The 21,614-nt window shown below is 36.0% G+C and overlaps 1 protein-coding gene across 9 annotated transcripts in view; it reads left to right on the top strand.

Moving 5' to 3' along the window:
- MBD5 (methyl-CpG binding domain protein 5) overlaps positions 1-21,614 on the top strand; it is a 157,924-nt gene that overhangs the window by 127 nt on the left and 136,183 nt on the right. The gene's annotated exons all lie outside the window — the stretch shown is intronic.

Here is a 21,614-nt window from a genome sequence, read left to right as displayed (position 1 = left end):
GTTTTCTCTCCATGAATTCTTCACATAATTACAGTTTTCTTGTCTATGAACTTAATTTTTATTAAATCTGAAAAGCATCTGACATCTATAGACTTAAATGCCACACATCTCCAAATAATAAAGTCATAAAAACACTTCTAAAATATAGTTCTATTATAAAATTAATACCTGTTCATTGTAAAAAATAAAAACAAAAAATGTATAGTAATCCTGCCATCTTGAGATAAGTCCTCTTTGCATTTTCTTTTTTGCCTTTCTAAGTTTATTGATATGTATATTATTATATGTATTTTATATATAATGTACTATTATATACACATATGTTATTATATGCATATATACATACATATTATGACTAGAAATAATAGGATATAAATGCTCTTTGGCCCAAATGCTTCTGTTTTTTAATACCTTTTTTACTTATTCATTTATTTATTTTTAGTTGCACTAGGTCTTCATTCTGTGCTCAGGCTTTCTTTAGTTGCTGCAAGCAAGGGCTACTCTTTGTTGTAGTGCATGGCCTTCTCATTGCAGTGGCTTATCTTGTTGCAGAACACAGGCTCTAGGTGCAGGCTTCTGTATTTGCAACACATGAACTCAGTAGTTGACGGTTTGTGAGCTCTAGGGTGTGTGGACTTCAGTTACTGCGGTGTGCATGATCAGTAGTTATTGCTTGTGGCCCAGGAGTGTGTGGGCTTCAGTAGTTGTGGCCCATGGCTCAGTAGCTGTGGCGCATGTACTCAGCGGTTGAGGCTTACAGGCTCTAGAGAGTGGCTCAGTAGTTGTGGCATACGAGCTTTGTTGCTCCACGGCATGTGGGATTTTCTCAGACCAGGGATCAGACCACTGTCCCCTCATTGGCAGGTGGAGTCTTCTCCTTGGTACCACCAGTGAAGTCCTAGAATGCTTATATTTTAATTTTTTAATTTAATTTTATATAGTTGATTTACATCATTGTGTTAGTTCCAAGTGTCCAGCAGAGTGATTCAGTTATGCATATACCTATATCCATTCTTTTTCAGATTCTTCTCCCATATAGGTTATTACAGAATATTTAGTAGAATTTCTTGAACTATATAGTAGGTCCTTGTCGATTATCTATTATATATATAGTAATGTGTATATGTCAATCCAAGTCTCCCAAGGTATCCCTCATCCCCGTTCTTTCCCCCTTTAAATTTATTTTCTACATCTGTAACTCTGTTTTGTAAATAAGTTAATTTGTATCATTTCTTTTAGACTCCACATAAAAACGATGTTATATGATATTTGTCCTTTTCTGTCTGACTTATTTTACTCAGTATGACAATCTCTGAGCCCATCCTTCTTTCTGCAAATGGCATTATTTTGTGCTTTTTTATGGCTAATATTCCATTGTATATATGTACCATGTCTCCTTTATCCATTCATCTGTTGATGGGCATTTAGGTTGCTTCCATGTGCTGGCTGTTGTAAGTAGTGCTGCAGTGAACATTGGGGTGCATGTATCTTTTGGAATTACAGTTTTCTCCAGATATATGCCCAGGAGTGGAATTGCTGGATCATATGGTAATGGGTAATGTGTCACTTGTTTGTGATTGAGAAGGTAAAAAACAACAACATGATAGCTCTATTTTTAGTTTTTTAAGGACCTCTATATGTTCTCCATAGAGGCTCTACCAATTTACATTCCCACCAACAGGAAAGAAGGTTTCTCTTTTCTCCAGACCCTTTCCAGCATGCCTTGTTTGTAGGATTTTTGATGATGACCATTCTGACCAATGTGAGGTCATATACCTCATTGTGTTTTGATTTGCAGTTCTCTGTCAATTGGTGATATTGAGCATCTTTTCATGTTCTTTTTGGCTATCTCTGTTTCTTCTTTGGAGAAATGTCTGTTCAAGTCTTCTGCCCATTTTTGGATTGAGGGGTTTTTTTGTTTGTTTTTTTTAATTGCACTGCATGAGCTCTTTGTATGTTTTGGAGATTAATCTGTTGTTGGTTTGTCTTTTGGGGTTTTTCTTTTTTTATGTTTTCCTTTGTTGTACAAAAGCTTTTAAGTTTAATTAGATCCCATTTGTTTTATTTTTGGTTTCATTTTCATTATTTTAGGAGGTGAGACAGAAAAGATATTGCTACAATTTATGTCAAAGAGTGTTCTGCCTATATTTTCCTCTGAGAGTTTTTTTTATAACATCCAGCCTTACAATTAGGTCTTTAATCCATTTTGAGTTTACTTTTGTGTATGGTATTAGGGAGTATTCTCATTTCATGTTAGCTATCCAGTTTTTCCAGCACCACTTCTTGAAGAAACTATCTTTTCTCTACCATATGTTCTTACCACCTTTGTCATAGATTATTTGACCATAGGTAGGTGTGTTTATCTCTGGGCTTTCTGTTCTGTTTCATTGATCTGTACTTCTGTTTTTGTGCCAGTACCATACTGTCTTGATTACTGTAGGTTTGTAGTATAGTCCAAAGCCAGAGAACTTCATGCCTCCAGCTCTGTTTTTCTTTCTCAGGATTGCTTTGTCTATTTGGGGTGTTTTTGTGTTTTCATGCAAAATAGTAAAATTTTTTTCTAGTTCTGTGAAAAATGCCATTGGTGACAGGGGTCCCATTGAATGTGTAGATTGCCTTGGGTAGTATAGGCATTTAGATAATATTGATTCTTCCATCCAAGACATGGCATATCTCTCCCATTTGTGTCATCTTTGATTTGTTTCCTCAATGGCTTACAGTTTTCAGAGTACAGATTTTTACATAGGTTCCTTTCTAGGTATTTTATTCTTTTTGATGTGATTGTAAATGGGATTGTTTCCTTAATTTCTCTTTCTGCTCTTTCATTGTTAGTGTACAGGAAAGCAAGGGATTTCTGTATATTAATTTTGTGTCCTGCAACTGTACCAGATTAATTGATTAGCTCCAGTAGTTTTCTTATAGCATCTTTAAGATTTTCTATATATAGTATCATGTAATATGCAAACAGTGCCAGTTTTACTTCTTTTCCAATTCGAATTCCTTGTATTTATTTTTCTTCTCTGCTTGCCATGGCTAGGACTTTCAAAACTATGCTGAATAAAAGTAGTGAGAGTAGGCATCCATGTCTTGTTCCTGATCTTAGAGAAAATGCCTTCAGATTTTCACTGTTGACAATTATGTTTGTTGTGGATTTGTTATATGTGTGTGTGTGTGTGTGTGTGGTTTTTATTATGTTGAGGTAGATTTATTATTTATTTATTATGTTGAGGTAGGTTCCTTCTATGCCCCTCTCTGGAGTTTTTGTCATAAATGGGGGTTGAATTTTGCTGAAAGCTTTTTCTGCATCTCTTGAGATGATCATATGGTTTTTATTCTTCAATTTTGTAATAGAGTATATCACATTGATTGATTTGTGTAGGTCCATTTCTTCTAAGTTGTCAATTTTATTGGCATATAGTTCCTGGTAATAGTCTCTTATGATCCTTTGTATTTCTTCTTTTCAGTTGTAACTTCTTCTTTTTCATTTCTAATTTTACTGATGTGAGTCCTCTCCCTTTTTTTCTTGATAGCTCTGGCATAAGGTTTATCAATTTCGTTTACCTTCTCAAAGCACCACTTTTAGTTTCATTGCTCTTTGCTATTGTTTTCTTTGTTTCTATTTTGTTTATTTCTGCTCTGATCTTTCTTATTTCTGTCCTTCTACTAACTTTGGGGTGTTTTTTTCTTCTTCTTCTAGTTGTTCTCTGTGTAAGGTTAGGTTGTTTATTCAGTGTTTTTCTTGTTTCTTGAGGTAGGCTTGTATTGCTATAAACTTCCCTCTCACTGCTGCTTTTGCTGCATCCCATAGGTTTTGAGTTGTCGTGCTTTCATTGTCATTTGTTTCTAGATATTTTTTTATTTCCTCTTTGATTTCTTCACTGACTTCTTGGTCATTCAGAAGAGTATTGCTTAATTTCCATGTGTTTGTGGTTTTCACAGTTTTTCTTTTTTTCTTCTGTAGTAGTGTCTAGTGTTATAGCATTGTGGTTGGGAAAAATGCTTGATATAATTTCATTTTTAAGTTTACCAAGGCTTGATCTGTGGCCCAAGGAATGATCTATCCTGAAGAATGTTCCATGTGCACTTTAAAAAAAAGTGAAATCTATTGTTTGGGGATGAAATGTAAATATAAATTAGATCCATTGTATCCAATGTAGCATTTAAAGCTTGTGTTCTTTATTTTCTATCTAGATGATCCATTGGTGTAAGTGAGGTGTTAAAGTCCCCCACTGTTTCTGTGTTACTCTTGATTTCCCCATTTATAGCTGTTAGCATTTGGGCTTATATATTGAGATCCTTCTACATTGGGTGCGTATATATTTACAATTGTTATATCTTCTTCTTGGATTGATCCTTTCATCATTATGTAGTGTCCTTCCTTGTCTCTTATAACAGTCTTTATTTTAAAGTCTATTTTGTCTGATAAAAATGCTGCTACTCCAGCTTTCTTTTGGTGTCTGTTTACATGAAATACCTTTTTCTATCCCCTCATTTTTGGTCTGTATGTGTCCCTAGATCTGAAGTGGGTCGTTTGTAGACAGCATATATACAGGTCTTGTTTTTGTATCCACTCAACAAGTTATGTCTTTGGATTGGAGCATTTAACCCATTTATGTTTAGGTAATTATTGATAGTTGAGTTCAGTTCAGTCCCTCAGTTGTGTCCAACTCTTTGCAACCCCATGGACTGCAGCACGCCAGGATTCCCTGTTCATCACCAACTCACGGAGCCTGCTCAAATTCATGTCCATCATCTCAGTGATGCCATCCAACCGTCTCATCCTCTGTTGTCCCCTTCTCCTCCTGCCTTCAGTCTTTCCCAGCATCAGGCTCTTTTCCAGTGAGTCAATTATTTCCATCAAGTGCCCAAAGTATTGGAGCTTCAGCTTCACCATGAGTTCTTCAAATGAATATTCAGGACTGATTTCCCTTAGGATTGACTGATTTAATCTTGCAGTCCAAGGGACTCTCAAGAGTCTTCTCCAACACCACAGTTCAAGAGCATCAATTCTTTGGCACTCAGCCTTCTTTATGGTCCAACTCTCACATCCATACATGACTACTAGAAAAACCATAGCTTTGACTAGACGAACCTTTGTCGGCAAAGTAATACCTCTGCTTTTTAATATGCTGTCTAGGTTGGTCATAGCTTTTCTCTCAAGGAACAAGCCTCTTTTAATTTCATGGCTGTAGTCACCATCTGCAGTGATTTTGGAGCCCAAGAAAATAAAAACTGTCACTGTTTCCATTGTTTCCCATCTATTTGCCATGAAGTGTTGGGACCAGATGCCATGATCTTAGTTTTTTGAATGTTGAGTTTTAAGCCAGCTTTTCCACTCTCCTCTTGTACTTTTATCAAGAGGCTCTTCAGTTCCTCTTCACTTTCTGCCTTAAGGATGGTGTCATCTGTGTATCTGAAATTACTGATATTTCCCCCAGCAATCTTGATTCCAGCTTGTGCTTTATCCATCCCAGCATTTCTCACAATGTACTCTGCATAGAAGTTAAATAAGCAGGGTGACAATATATAGCCTTGACATACTCCTTTCCCATTTTGGAACTAGTCTGTTGTTCCATGTCCGGTTCTAACTTGCTTTTTGACCTGCATACAAGTTTCATAGGAGGCAGGTAGGTGGTCTGGTATTCCCCTCTCTTTAAGAATTGTCCAAAGTTTGTTGTGATCCACACAGTCAAAGGCTTTGGTGTAGTCAATAAAGCAGAAGTAGATGTTTTTCTGGAACTCTCTTGGTTTTTCGATGATCCAGCTGATGTTGGCAATTGATCTCTAGTTCCTCTGCCTTTTCTAATCCAGCCTGAACATCTGGAAGTTCTTGGTTCACGTACTGTTAGTGCCTGGCTAGGAGAATTTGGGGCATTACTTTGCTAGTGTGTAAGATGAGTGCAGTTGTGCAGTAGCTTGAACTTTCTTTGACATTGCCTTTCTTTGGGATTGGAATGAAAACTGGCCTTTTCCAGTCCTGTGGCCACTGCTGAGTTTTCCAAATTTGCTGGCATATTGATTGCAGCACTTTAAAAGTGTCATGTTGTAGGACTTGAAATAGCTCAGCTGGAATTCCATCACCTCCACTAGCTTTGTTCATATTGATGCTTCCTAAGGCCCACTTGACTCCAGGATGTCTGGCTCTAGGTGAGTGATCACACCATCGTGGTTGTTTGGGTCATTAAGATCTTTTTTATATAGTTCTTCCATGTATTCTTGCTACCTTTTCTTAATATGTTCTGCTTCTGTTTGGTCCATACCATTTCTGTTCCTTATTGAGTCCATCTTTGCATGAAATGTTCCCTTGGTATCCCTAATTTTCTTGAAGAGATCTCTAGTCTTTCCCATTCTATTGTTTCCCTCTATTTCTTTGCAGTGATCACTTAAGAAGGCTTTCTTATTTCTCCTTGCTATTCTTTGGAATTCTGCATTCCAATGGGTATATCTTTCCTTTTCTCCTTTGCTTTCCACTTCTCTTCCACTTGTATTCATAGCTGTTTGTAAGGCATCCGCAGACAAAGCAGTTTGCCTTTTTGCATTTCTTTGTCTTAGGGATGGTCTTGATCACTGCCTCCTATACAGTGTCAGGAACCTCTGTCCATAGTTCTTCAGACACTAACATTCCAGGTTACTATGCAATATTGTTCTTTACCACATCGGAGTTTACTTCCATCACCAGTCACATCTACACCTGGGCTTTGTTTTTGCATTGGCTCCATCTGTTCATTCTTTCTGGACTTTTTTCTCCACTCTTCTCCAGTAGTGTATTGAGCACCTGGGGAGTTCACCTTTCAGTGTCATATCTTTTTGCCTTTTCACACTGTTCATGGGGTTCTCAAGGCAAGAGTACTGAAATGGTTTACCATTCCCTTCTCCAGTGGACCACATTTTGTCATAACTCTCCACCATGACCCATCCGTTTTCGGTGGCCCTACATGGCATGGCTCATAGTTTCATTGAGTTAGACAAGGCTGTGGTCCATGTGATCTGTGTATGTTCATATTGACATTTTCTTGTTTTCAATTTTTTTTTATAGGTCTTTTTCCTTCTGCTCCTCCTTTGTTCTCTTCTCTTGTGATTTGTTAACTAGCCTTGGTGCTACATTCGGGTTGCATTTACTGTGTGTATACCTGTAGTAATTTTTTGGTTTGCTCATCCTATGAGGTTTTGAGATGGGAGTCTAGATGTGTACAAGATTGTTTTAAGTTGTTGGTCTCATTCCCACCTAGGGAAGTGCCTTTAACATTTGTTGTAAAGCTGTTTGTTTTTGTTTTATGTACTTTCTTTTTGCCCTATAAAGTTAACATTTTTATGAGGTTAAATCTGTCGTCTTCCTCGTGGGTTCTGGTTTTGATGTTTGCCTATATATTGGCTTTTTTAAGTGTGTATTATGGATTGTTTCAAACATAGAGTATTTGGCAGAAAGGTATAATGAACCCCCATGTACTTCAATCTGGCTTCAGTAATTAAGAACTCATAGCTAATCTTGTTTATACCATCTATATTATTTTGAAGCAAATTCAGACATTGTCATTAAATATTTCAGTATGCACACTGATTTTAAAGGTATTTTTAACTAACCTGTAGTTTGCATCTGACATAGTTTGTCTTGCTACAATCACTGACTTTCACGGAAAGATATTTACAGTGTTAAACCAAATGCCAGCATTAGTTAAGATTATTTTTACATAATTTAGGATTTTAAAATAGTTTCCATGAGAATTTAATTATACTAAATACTTATGTTGCTCATCTCTCATGGATTAAATATACATATCTGTAGGATATCTGCATAACATTTTTGTTTCTAAAGTTATATCTCAATAAAAAGCTTTAGCTACCTTTTTTACTAAAGTTATACCTTATTAGAATCCATAAATCTCTTTATACCATGATATAAATTTTTTTGTCTTCAGAAGGCACTGTCCTAAATTGTGAATTATATTATATATTAAAAAGATTGTGCAAGCCTTTTGAATAAAAGTTTGTATTTACCTCTCCAGAAATGTAACAGCATTTTTTTTAATCTTTGGACTAGATAGAATTTTATGTTGTATGTAATTAATATATGATTGGTTTTTGAGCTATCATTTCAGAATAAGCAATATAATCTTAGGATCTTCTTTGAGGATAAATTCTGAATATAAAAGTTCATCATAAGAAATTCAGGAAATATCTCATGACTACTAATACCAGAAAGAGTACAGAATAACATTAGCTATGATTCCTATTCAAAGAATAATGATACAAAACCAGAGTTAGTCTCAGCTGGAAATAGGATTGTTGATACATATCAAACACACAAAAGGAAAATAAGTCTGAATCTTCATCATGGCTAAGTAAAGTCATGTTTTTATAGTTAAGAGAGTCCATCAGGTTAATAGTGCCAAACTATTTCATCTCATGAATGAGGAAACAGAAGAGCAGAGAGCTTAACTCAGGTTTGTCCAAAGTCACACAAATGTTTTTTTATCCAGTTTTCTCAGAAGATATTTAAGAAGTAATCAAAGGTTCTAAAAAGTTATCCTTATTGATAATAACAGTTATTCAGTGCTTACTGATTAGCAGACAATCTACTAAATACTTTGAATCATTTGTTTCATTTAATCCTTACAGTGTGCTTTGAGGTAAAAATTATCATTATCACCTTTTATAGAAGTAAAGAAGCTGACTCTAACCTAGGCAGTCCAAGATACAGAGCCCTAACTCTAATTTGCTTTTATTCAGAGAAGAGACTCTTAAGTGTTATAATAAGTAAGTGATTGTATTTTTCTATCAACTGAAGCAGACAGAGTTATTGAAAGAACAGAAAGAAGATTGCAAACTATTGGTCCCAGAAATAAAGCAGGAGTGGAAAGTTTTGGCAAAATAGATGGCAAGCAATTACATCCTAAGTAAAAGAAAAAAAAAAAAGGTATTTGTGACATGATTTGACTCTAGATTATTACCTTATTTTCAGGGAATATTGCATCCCTCAATTCATTTTTACATTTATAAAAATTTATTTTGGTTTTTCAAATAAAAGCTGGCTTATCATTTTATAAATTAGTGACTAAAGCAACATTCAAAACAGATTGACTATTGCTCTAGGTTTTAATGTTTGCTGAAGTTTATGTCTAAAGATACACATGAATTAAATAAAAATGAAATCATGAAAGAAGGAAGGATTTTTTTTTTTTAATGAACTTGCAAGTTTAGTTCTAAGTGACAATAGTAGTTCTAGCTTGAGGCTTTTCTGGGTGATTGTGAATAATGATGAGGTGAGATCACAGGCCTCTAGCAAAGCCTGAGGACATTAATGCTCCTAGCCAGTCATTTATCCTCCAAAAAAAAAAAAAAAAATGATCCTTAGTTTGTGGAGTATTGTTTGAACTGTCAGAAGAAATCAAACCTGAGTCTGTCATTTTATCCCAAGGGTCATCTCAGGAGTCTGAAGCTTAAATGTTAAGATAAATGTTTACCCAAATGGAAACCCTTAACAGTCGTTTCATTTACTGTTGCTTCATTTTATTTTCATTGCTTTGGGGTATGTATTTTTATTTATGTGCAGAAAGAATTATGTGTAAAGAATTGTAACCCCAAGAAAGTAATATCACTATTGAAAATTGTTATCAACTGTGTAGAGCATCTATTGGGGAAAAACAGGTAATGTTTTTTAAAAAAAAAAAAGGAAAAGAAATTTAGGTATCTCAGCTGGTAAGAATCTGCCTGCAATGCAGGAGATCCCAGTTCGATTCCTGGGTGGGGAAAATCCAATGGAGAAGGGATAGGCTACCTACTCCAGTATTCTTGGGCTTCCCTGGGGGTTCAGAGGGTAAAGAATCTGCCCACAATATGGGTAACCTGGGTTCAATCCCTGGATTGGGAAGACACCCTGGAGAAGGGAATAGCTACCCACTCCAATATTCTGGCCTGGAGAATTCCATTGACACAGGAGCCTCACGGGCTACAGTCCATGGGGTCTCAAAGAGTCAGACACGACTGAGCGACTTTCACTTTCGGTAAATTCACCTCTCATTTTTATTAGATTTTCATGGAAATTTATATTTCAGAGGATTCTCATTTACTACTCTTCACTGAAAACATTCTTCTTGCACAATCTTATCTTGTGAAATTATAAACTGGTTTTGTTGTTCAGTCGTTAAGTTGTGTCTGACTCTTTGCGTCCCCATGAACTGCAGCACACCAGGCTTCCCTGTCCTTCACTATCTCCCATAGTTTACTCAAACTCATGAATGGTTAGTGTGGATATTTTGAAAGCCCTAAAATTTTGAATTTATGGATAATTATGTATTGTCAATTACCAAAACCTCAGTTTCCTTTCATCCTTAGAGCTGTTTGCTCTAACATCTCTAAAAACTTTGTGACTTAAGTTGTTAAAATGACTCCTCTCCTTTAAAACATATTTACATAATAGATGGTAAGAGGGAGGAAATTAGCAAACCAAAACCTTTAATGTATGGAATAATAATGGTAATGATAATAGTAATTAAAGGAGTTGCTGCTGCTAAGTCACTTCAGTCGTGTCCGACTCTGTGCGACCCCATAGACGGCAACCCACCAGGCTCCGCCGTCCCTGGGATTCTCTAGGCAAGAATACTGGAGTGGGTTGCCATTTCCTTCTCCAATGCATGAAACTGAAAAGTGAAAGTGAAGTCGCTTAGTCCTGTCCAACCCTCAGCGACCCCATGGACTGCAGCCCACCAGGCTCTTCCGTCCATGGGGTTTTCCAGGCAAGAGTACTGGAGTGGGGTAGTGTTCTAATAATCATCTGATCACATGAAGAAAGGGTAACTAGGCTTAACATAGGCTTTAGTGTATGTCAGGCACTATTCTAATTCACATTGTAACTCAAAAGTCCATCATTATCCCCATTTTTAAATGAGGAAACTGAGTCAGTAAAAGATTAAGTAGTAAATTCAGGATCAGAAGCCTGAACCAGGGCTTCAGAGAGCCACAGTAAAAACTCTGTCCTTCACAGTCTCACATCACTGCATGTAAGGCTTTGTGCTGGGGATATAGTGGTAAATGAGGTAGGCACAGTTCCTGATTCCATCAAACAGAAAATTATACAGTTTACTTCATTTCCATATTATAAGGTAATGTGCAAACTTGTATAGGGAACTCATATAGTCTGGGAAAATCAAGCAAAGAATCTCCAAAGAAGGGACTTTGGGGCTGAGGGATGAACGTGAGTCTCATGGTCAGGTAGAGACGGGGAATAGGATAGGCAGGGGCCTCATTGTGACTTCTGTAGCCTCTAAACATCTTTGCCTTCATGGGTCCCTTCCTCTTTAAAAGTATTACAAGTCATATCTTCATTATACTGGTATGAAGACAAATATGTTAATATTATATGCTAAAACATTTTCTTTGACCTAAAAGAGTTTTTTTTTTCTTATTTTAAAAGAAAATAAAACATTTTCATTGACTCCTAAGAGTATTTTGGACCCTAGGCATTTATGCCCGCTGCGCCTAATGAATAAGTTAGCCTGGAGGTGAATATTGAGCCAGAAACATTTCAGATGGAAGGAACAACATAGGAGCTTGCTTGCTCGGGAAACTGAAAGGGGGCCAGAATGGCCAGAGTGAGAGTGCAGGGGAGGGAGGCATGAAGTGAGGCTGGTAAAGCAGACAGGGCCCTGTTGTTGTTCAGTTGCTAAGTCATGTCCAACCCTTTATGGCACCATGCACTGTAGCAAGAACTGCAGGCTTCTCTATCCTTCACAGTCTCCTGGAGTTTGCTCAAATTCTTGTCTGTTAAGTTGCTGATGCTATTTAACCATCACATCTGCTACCCCCTTCTCCTGTAGCCATGTTATTTATCCTAAGAGCCATGGAAAATTTTCAAAGGGGGTATTTGTGTGTGTGTGTTGGTGTGTATGCTTAAATTGATATACTCACATAGTTTAATATCAATGGTTCAGCTTTTCCCTCTGAACCCTCACTTCTTATTCTATTTTTCCTTCTGATATTTGTCTTCATTTATCCAGGTCAAAGTAATTTGCTTCCACCTTAGATTTTTTATCACTTTTAGACATCATATAGTAACACATACACATACATACTACAAATAAAGTTCAGTTCAGTCGCTCAGTCGTGTCCGACTCTTTGCGTCCCCATGAATTGCATCACGCCAGGCCTCCCTGTCCATCACCAACTCCCGGAGTTCACTCAAACTCACGTCCATTGAGTCGGTGGTGCCATCCAGCCATCTCATGCTCTGTCATCCCCTTCTCTTCCTGCCCCCAATCCCTCCCAGCATCAGAGTCTTTTCCAATGAGTCAACTCTTCGCATGAGGTGGCCAAAGTACTGGAGTTTCAGCTTTAGCATCTTTCCCTCCAAAGAAATCCCAGGGCTGATCTCCTTCTGAATGGACTGGTTGGATCTCCTTGCAGTCCAAAAGACTCTCCAGAGTGTTCTCCAACACCACAGTTCAAAAGCATCAATTCTTCGGCGCTCAGCCTTCTTCACAGTCCAACTCTCACATCCATACACAACCACAGGAAAACCCATAGCCTTGACTAGACAGACCTTTGTTGGCAGAGTAATGTCTCTGCTTTTGAATATGCTATCTAGGTTGGTCATTCCTTCAAGGAGTAAGCGTCTTTTAATTTCATGGCCACAATCATCATCTTCAGTGATTTTGGAGCCCCCCAAAATAAAGGGGACATTATAAATTTACTCAATTACCCTACCCCAGTTCCACCTTTTCTCTGTCATTCTTCATTGTTGTACTGTGGGTAATAAATACCATTATTTCTTGTCCCATTAACTATATATGCTGCTTTGGGATTGTCCCCTCTATCAGATGAGGATAAGTGCACCCATGTTCTCTGTGGTTCTGTTCTCAGTTCTTTCATTTTTGCATTTCTAAAAATGATGCTATTTTATAACCCCAATTAAGTGTTTCTGTTACTATGTGAAAAGTGCCTTAGCATTTTCTGTTCCCACAGCCTGGAACATCTGTTCACCCACAGGACCACATTGATTGATCCTGCCCTTCCTTAAATTCTTGGCAAAAGGGGCGACTGCTCAGTAGGGCTGTTCCTGACTATCTTACTGGAAATAGCAACTCTCCTACCTGGGATTCTTGCTTTATTTTCTGTTTTATTTTTCTCTGTAATGTTTTATTGTTAATACAAATCATATGTTGTATTCCACTTAATTTTTAAAATTATTGTCACTCTCCTCATTTTTGACTACAGCTTCAAAAAGATAAGGATTACCTACTTTGTTTGATTTTTATTTGTTTGTTTATTATTCCCCCCCCCCCAGTGGCTAAAATAGTACCAGATACAGTATCATTTGAATTAATGATTAATTATAGTCCCAAGTAGTCATCTTTGGTTGTATATCCTTACTTAGGCATTTTTCAGTTTTCTTAAAATTTATAATTGCCTATTTTTGTTTTTCCTGCATTGTTTTTCTTTATCATTCCCATTTCTTTCCAATTCTTCATTATGTGAAACATTTGTGGCCATCTCTTTCTGATATTGTTCTTTTCCCTGGGAACTATTCTTCTAGACCATTTCATTCTTTGACTACACAGCTGTTATCCTAAGGCTTCCTTTCCTGCTCTTCTCAACCCATATTTTTTCTCTTTTTCATTGTACATCCTCCTTTAATGAAGCATATGCCTTAGCAACTTTCTAAGGAAGAATATATGGATGATAAATTTTTTGAACTTTCACATGTTTGAATGTCCTTTATTTTATTCTCACGTGAAATGTATCCAGGTTCTAGCATGGATAGCGCAAGGGTGGTAGAAGGGCCTCACTAGGGGAGAAGGGAAAGTGGGGTTTGTGCATTAGTATTGGAAAGGGAGAAAAAGCATTAAAAGATGACACTTTTTTGACTACCTGCTCTATATGAGACACCATCTAAAAACTGACATTTTATGCCACTTTTGCTGGGACTTGCCAGGTGGCTCAGTGATAAACAATCTGGCTGCCAATGCAGGAGATGCAAGAGACGCAGGTTCGATCCCTGGGTTGGGAGAATCCCCTGGAGGAGGAAATGGCAACCCACTGCAGTGTTCTTGCCTGGGAAATCCCATGGACAGAGATGCCTGGCATGCTATATATTCCATGGGGTCACAGAGCATTGGACGTGACTGAAAACACATACAAATACACACCACCTCTACTACTAATTTTTTTGTAAATAATATTTTAAATTATTGTGTTTAAAATGCTAGAAAGGTACCGCCTTTGACTAATGTGCTAAGGATATCCAGTTGCTGCCTATCTAACTGCTTGCCATCTGAATTCTAATTTGTCTGGGATTCTAGGGTACAAATCATTTTCCCTCTGAACTTGGATGGTGATGCTTCACTGTCTTTTAAAATTTATTTAATTGCAGCCTGTTAGTCCTTTGTAGCTCATCTGCTTTTTCCCTCTGGTAACTTTTGGGGTCCACTCTTGTTTTTCTTGTTTTTCAGTTCTCAGTGACGTGTCTTGGGGTAGGCTTTTTCTGTTCATGTTGTGTTCAGTGAGCGCTTGTCATCTGAGGTGTTTACTCCCTAGAAAATCATCTTTTACTATTTCTTTAGTAGTGTCCTCCCTTTTTTTTTTTTTCTTCTTTTTCTTTCCTTCTGTAACTTTTGGTATTCTGTGAAGGAGGACATCAGCAGAACATCTAATGTTTCTTCTTTACAATGATATTTTCTATTTCTTTTAAAATCTGTTTCCAGGCAATGCTCTCAATTTCTAAAACCAACCCCTCCCCCAAAAAAGTTTCAGAGGATGTTGAAATATAAAATTATGTGTTCATTTTCTTAAAAGAAGTAGAAACATGTATGGTCTATCTCCCATCTTGAACTAGAAGTCATTGAATGTTTGTAAGCAGAAAAATGACTAGATCAAACGTCATTTTACAAAGGTCACTCTAGCTATAGTTTGAAGTATAGCAGCATAAACAGGTTTTCCTGGAAGTAATTATGTGATGCTTCTAACACCTAGTACATGATATAGGTAATAAATTATTTATTAAAATAATGACCTAAATAGTATATTTTTATATATAGATTGATATTTAGTGAAAATATTAATTTTAATATATTTATTGTCATATTATACAAACATAAAATATTAAGGGATTATATTTATGTATTATCCCCATGCCAAAACAATTTATTCAGAAATTGTTGCATCTCTACTTATTCTAGGAGTACTTTCTATCTGTTGCTGAATACCAACCTCTCTTAGAATATAAATATGATTTTACATAGAATATCAATAAATGAGTCTTAAACCAGCCTTTGACTTCTAGAAGCTTATAATCATTTATTTGCAGGATTTTAAAATGACACAGCTGTGAAGATCAAAATACTATCTCATACAGTGGCAATGATAATTAAATGAGATAAAATATATGATTTCATTTTCCCCTTTTTTCTTTGTACTGTGAGTCCATTTTTAAACCATCTCTAGAATATCTCCATTACTAGAGTCAATTTGGTAATCCATATCCCCTAATCTGTATTTGTTTGAAAATATTGGTGCTTTAAAGGGGACTGTTGCCAACTTATGGAATATATATATAAATACATACAAGAAGTGTTCTTCCTGTTTTCTTCAGCTGTTTTGTGTACTTGATTAAAAAGTACTGGTAAGCTTTAGTGCTGTTAAAGACATATACATTGATTATTGCTAAACCTTTATACTGTGAATAATTTCTTTATCAAAATTATAGCTCTTTAAATTCTAGTCACTTAAATGCAGTTTTTTTAGTATTTCCCACCTTAATTATTATGCTGTCATGTGATTTCTCTTTCATGTTATTGAATAGATTAAGGAAAATGCACTTAGACAAGTTGTTTTCATATGAATCTGTCTTAAAAAGAACTACAAACGTATAAAAATTATAAGTGGTGGCAGAGGTTTATTATAGGGTCTCTCATTTGCTTCCTGTCTTTCACATAACGTGGGAAAGGAAAAGGGGAAATTTTAAATCCATAAACTAATAAATTCAGTAGATATCAAGAAAAATAATAAAAATTACAATAAAGAAGTTTCCAGATTCCAAATATCTTCAACTGTGTGATTATTAATTAAAGATACTGCCAAACCACTATGCATTTTTCATAATTAAAATATATTGTCCACCTTTCATGTTTCCTTATATAAATAAAAAGATTGTAATTTCAGATATCATTATTATACCTATTTGTTGCCTTTATTGTAAGTGGAAATTTTCAGTATGTTCTTGTCTCTTTCTGTGTGTTCAATGCATATCTACACACACACACACACACACACACACACGCACACATACAGTGTGGGCATGCACACATACAGTGTAGACATGCATACACACAGCTGAGGGAGTAGTAACAACAAAAGGTATTTTATTAAGTAAATAACACTCCTCAAAGGTTTTATTCAGTTTAAATAATAGGTCAGAAGTTCATTTTTTAGGGCGCTAGCTTCTACTTTACATGGGAATTATTTTTAAATCCATATTATACTATTTTTTTCATAATTTGAATGTTATGATTTCTTGGTAGTGCTACAAAAATCTTTCTGCTTGCTTTTTTTTTTCTATTCACAGTATTCAGAGTGGTCCATGTGACCTAGATATTGAAAATTGAAGTAGAGTGTGCTGCATTGCTGATATTTACTGTGAAACCTTGGAAACATTCTGCTTTCACATGCTAGAATTACGGGGTGCACACTCTTTAATATTGCTGGTATTTTAAAAGGTCTCTGAAAGTCGGCACAATTATTTTTAAAGCTGACGTTAAAATATTGTTTTAAAATATTCAAATAATAAAAGAGAATACATTTGTATTCCAGTTAAAAATACACACATAATCATTGTTCATTTTAAAGTTTTAAATCTGCTAGGTAAGACTCATTATGGATCTTTTCCCCGTTATTTACCTTGTGTTTAGAATTACAGTAATCTACTTGTTTTGAAATCCAACCCAATAAGGTGCAGTTAGTCCTTTGCTATTTCCTAATTTTGGGTGAACTGTTAAATTAATTGAAAAATAAAATAGTATCTAGAATCTGCAGTATAAAATTATGCTCATTAAGAGAAGTTATTTTATCATCTGTCAGATTAATGTAGAGCATCTCTTCCAAGAAATCAGGTTTTGCATTCAGGAAGCCGTGTTCTCCCATCATGGAAAGCTGTTTCACCCTTTAATACTTTTGTGTAAAAAATAAACCTGGAAAGGAAAGCACTGAATGAGTTAAATCACCTGAACAGTGACTAACTTTCAAGTCATACATGTACTGAAAGGACCTGATTTGTCTTCTCTTTACTCATTGTAAAAATTTTGTACAAAAGAAGAAATAACTGATTATATCACGATTCTCAGCTAAGAAAATTAAAGCACGGATGTGCTAAAGATCAACTATGTAGTTTTATTTGTCTTCTTGATGACAGAAGGATTAGCTTATCAAACTAATTCATAGGTTTCTTTATGTAGTCAGGGAAAGCTACCAAGTACCAGGGCAGATAACTAGAATCCATATTGAGAAGTCTAAGACCATAAACTGGAAACTGGGTGTGTAGAATCCAATCTGAAGTACAAGGAGAGGCAGAAATAAGTAAGGAGTACAACCAGGTTAGGCAGAAGCTGGGCAGAATGTGATGCAATACACAATAAGCAAATACACAAGAGTGGCCCAGAACCAGGGCTCTGATAGAAAGTAAGGGCATAGAACATTTTAATACCTTTTTGGAAAGTGGGAATGGGAAGCATATCAGGACTAGAAACTTCTTACAATTTAGCCGTCATCTAGCTTTGATTTGTCTCCAGCTCCTGGATGAATTTTCTCTTCCTTTTTTCCAAACCATTATTTCTCTTTCATAGAATAGTCTTCTAAAAGCTGTATAATGAAGGCCAGGAAAAAATATCATTTGTCAAGTAACCTGGAAAATTAAACACATACATACACACACACATATATTCCTCATATTTTCTTTCTTGAAACTTCACAATACCCTTAACCTTATTGTGTAAAAGTTTCTTAGCAGTCCAAGAAAAAAGAAATCTGTAAACCCAAGCTTTGCTAAACTTGTTAGACCTGGAACACTATTTTGCATCACATCAAATCCCATGCTTTGCAGCTATGTTCTCCAGGACACCAGTTTGGAAAACGCTATCCTTTTTTATGAGAATTTCAGTAAACTGTTGGCAAAGCCATTTTTAAAAGGTAAGGTATATGCTGAATAAATGAATGAATTTGTCAGTATTTGCTAACATAGCTGTTTCAACTTTGCACAGGATCCAGTCTTTGATATAGGAAGGGCTCACATTATTTGTATAGTCAAACAAATAGGAAATCACCATAGCTACTCATTTTTAAAGGTCACTTAGTTTGTTGAGTTATATAAGCTAGACTCCACAACACAGAACCACTGATCTATATTTTGAGCAGCAGTCACTAGACATAATAAGAGCTCCAAATCATATTTCACAACAATTATATTGTGCTGTTAGTAATTCCTTATAAAGAGGACTCCAACTAAAAGGCTCCTGAAGTGATCTTGTCTCACCAAGACACACAGAATGGCCAGTAGCCAGGAGATTTATACTTTCTGTTCTGAATCTGCCATCAGCTGTCCAAGAGACATTATAGACATTATCTGAAAAATGAGGAGATTGCCATTTCCCAGCTTGATGTTAAAAATGAACTTCTAAAATATTCTAAGTTCTGTGCTCATTCTATATCCAATATTAATGTGAATTCCCAAAAGATGGATATAGTATTGAAAGTTTCTCTGTTACCTTGTATTTTAAGTGATCCTCCAAACATAGATTGGGAAATACAGGACTAAATATATTCCAAAATTTCTTGCAATTCTGAAATGTTATGTTCAATGATTTTAAGTTATCTATTTACATTTTTCTCCTTACAAAAAAAGAGGATTATATATTTATAAGCAAAGAAAAATATCTTAGGTTGCAGAATTGTCTTATAACAACTCCACATTTAACTAAAAATAATATATGTATGATTTTAGAGTATTTAGAGTGTTAAAAATTTTTAAGTTATAATAGTATTGGTCTTTATGGTTTCTAGATAAAATACTCTGAATCATGCAAATATTATTCTTTACATTAAAAATTTGCATGTTACAACTCAAAGGAAATAATAGCTAAAGAAGAAATAGTTTTTCCAAAATACGAGCAGTGTTGGGTTATGTCACTTGATTTAGTGTCATGTGTCATTGTATATTCCTCTAAAACATTTCAGAATGTGACATTGTAGTAACTTTCTGTTATAAAAAAGCAAAAATAATGGAAGGATATTTTATTTCTTTGGTGGTAGAGTAGAACACAGAATGATTCAGGTTTTCTTAAGGAAAATTTACTTGCAAAAATTCTTTGGGGTAGGAGACGTTTTGAAGAGACTCACTGACAAAATTTGGGACAATATGAGCAAAAGGTTTTCCTTAAATTAGAATGACAACTAAAACAAGAAACAATGGAGTTAGAAAACCATCAATCGTATGCTAAAATTAATGAGTAAAATTTTACATAAAATATTTTCAAAATCTTTCCCCATGTATAACTTTTTAATTATAAAGGAAATAAAGGAAAGTAATTTGGCAGTGGAAAAACTGATGGATATCACATTAACAAACTGATCAAATATAATACTACCAATATTATATTAAACTGACATTTCATGTGCCTCCTGATGTGATGCACTTGAACAGCACACAACTTTGCCTCTGTAGTGTTCCCACCAAAATGCATAACACAAAGCTAATCATGAGGAAATTCAGGGAAAAAATGAAGGACATTTAACAAATAACTGGCCTGCATTCTTCAAGATTCTAAAGATTAGACCTTATACTTATAGATAGTGCCTGAAGAACTATGGGCAGATGTTTGTGACATTGTACAGGGGGCAGGAATCAAGACCATCCCCAAGGAAAAGAAATGCATACAGGCGAAATGGTTGTCTGAGGAGGCCTTACAAATAGCTGTGAATAGAAGAGAAGTGAAGGAAAAGGAGAAAAGGAAAGATACACCCATTGCAATACAGAGTTCCAAAGTATAGCAAAGAGATAAGACAGCCTTCCTCAGTGATCAGTGCAAAGAAATAGAGGAAAACAATAGAATGGGAAAGACTAGAGATCTCTTCAATAAAATTAGAGATACCAGGGGAACATTTCATGAAAAGATGGGCACAATAAAGGACAGAAATTTTATGGACCCAAAAGAAGCAGAAGATATTAAGAGGTGGCAAGAAATATACAAAAGAATTATACAAAAAAGATCTTCATGACCCAGATAACTACGATGGTGTGATCATTCACCTAGAGCCAGATATCCTAGAATGTGAAGTCAAGTGGGCCTTAGGAAGCATCACTACAAAGCTAGTGGAGGTGATGGAATTCCAGTTGATCTATTTCAAATCCGAAAAGATGAATCTGTGAAAGTGCTGCACTCAATATGCCAGCAAATTTGGAAAACTCAGCAATGGCCACAGGACTGGAAAAGATCAGTTTTCATTCCAATAACAAAGAAAGGCAATGCCAAAGAATGTTCAAACTACTGCACAATTGCACTCATCTCACACGCTAGCAAAGTAATGCTCAAAATTCTCCAAGCCAGGCACCAACAATACGTGAACCGAGAACTTCCCGATGTTCAAGCTGCATTTAGAAAAGGCAGAGGAACCAGAGATCAAATTCCCAACATCCATTGGATCATTGAAAAAGCAAAAGAGTTCCAGAAAATCATCTACTTCTGCTTTATTGACTATGCCAAAGCCTTTGACTGTTTGGACCACAACAGACTCTGGAAAAACCAGACCACCTGACCTGCCTCTTAAGAAATCTGTATGCAGGTCAGGAAGCAACAGTTAGAACTGGACATGGAACAACAGACTGGTTCCAAATAGGGAAAGGAATACATCAAGGCTCTTTATTGTCACCTTGTTTATTTACCTTATATGCAGACATGAGAAATGCTGGGCTGGAAGAAGCACAAGCTGGAATCAAGATTGCTGGGAGAAATATCAATAACCTCAGATACGCAGATGACACCATCCTTATGGCAGAAAGCAAAGAACTAAAGAGCCTCTTGATGAAAGAGAAAGGAGAGTGAAAAAGTTGGCTGAAAACTCAACATTCAGAAAACTAAGATCATGGCATCTGGTCCCATCACTTCATGGCAAATAGATGAGGAAACAGTGAGAGACTTTACTTTTTTGGGCTCCAAAATCACTGCAGATGGTGACTGCAGCCATGAAATTAAAAGACACTTGCTCCTTGGAAGAAAAGTTGCGACCATCCTAGACAGCATATTAAAAAGCAAAGACATTACTTTACAAACAAAGGTCCATCTAGTCAAAGCTACGGTTTTCCCAGTAGTCATGTATGGATGTGAGAGTTGGACCATAAAGGAAGCTAAGCACTGAAGAATTGATGCTTTTGAACTGTGTTGTTGGAGAAGACTCTTGAGAGTCCCTTGTACTGCAAGGAGATCCAACCAGTCCGTCCTAGAGGAAATCAGTCCTGAATATTCATTGGAAGGACTGATGCTGAAGCTGAAACTCCAATACTTTGGCCACCTTATGCGAAGAGCTGACTCATTGGAAAAGACCCTGATGCTGGGAAAGATTGAAGGCGGGAGGAGAAG

Source organism: Bubalus bubalis, chromosome 2, assembly GCF_019923935.1.
Source record: "Bubalus bubalis isolate 160015118507 breed Murrah chromosome 2, NDDB_SH_1, whole genome shotgun sequence".
NCBI lineage: Eukaryota > Metazoa > Chordata > Mammalia > Artiodactyla > Bovidae > Bubalus > Bubalus bubalis.
Note: the sequence above shows the minus strand (reverse complement) of the source record. Positions and strands in the feature narration are given on the sequence as shown.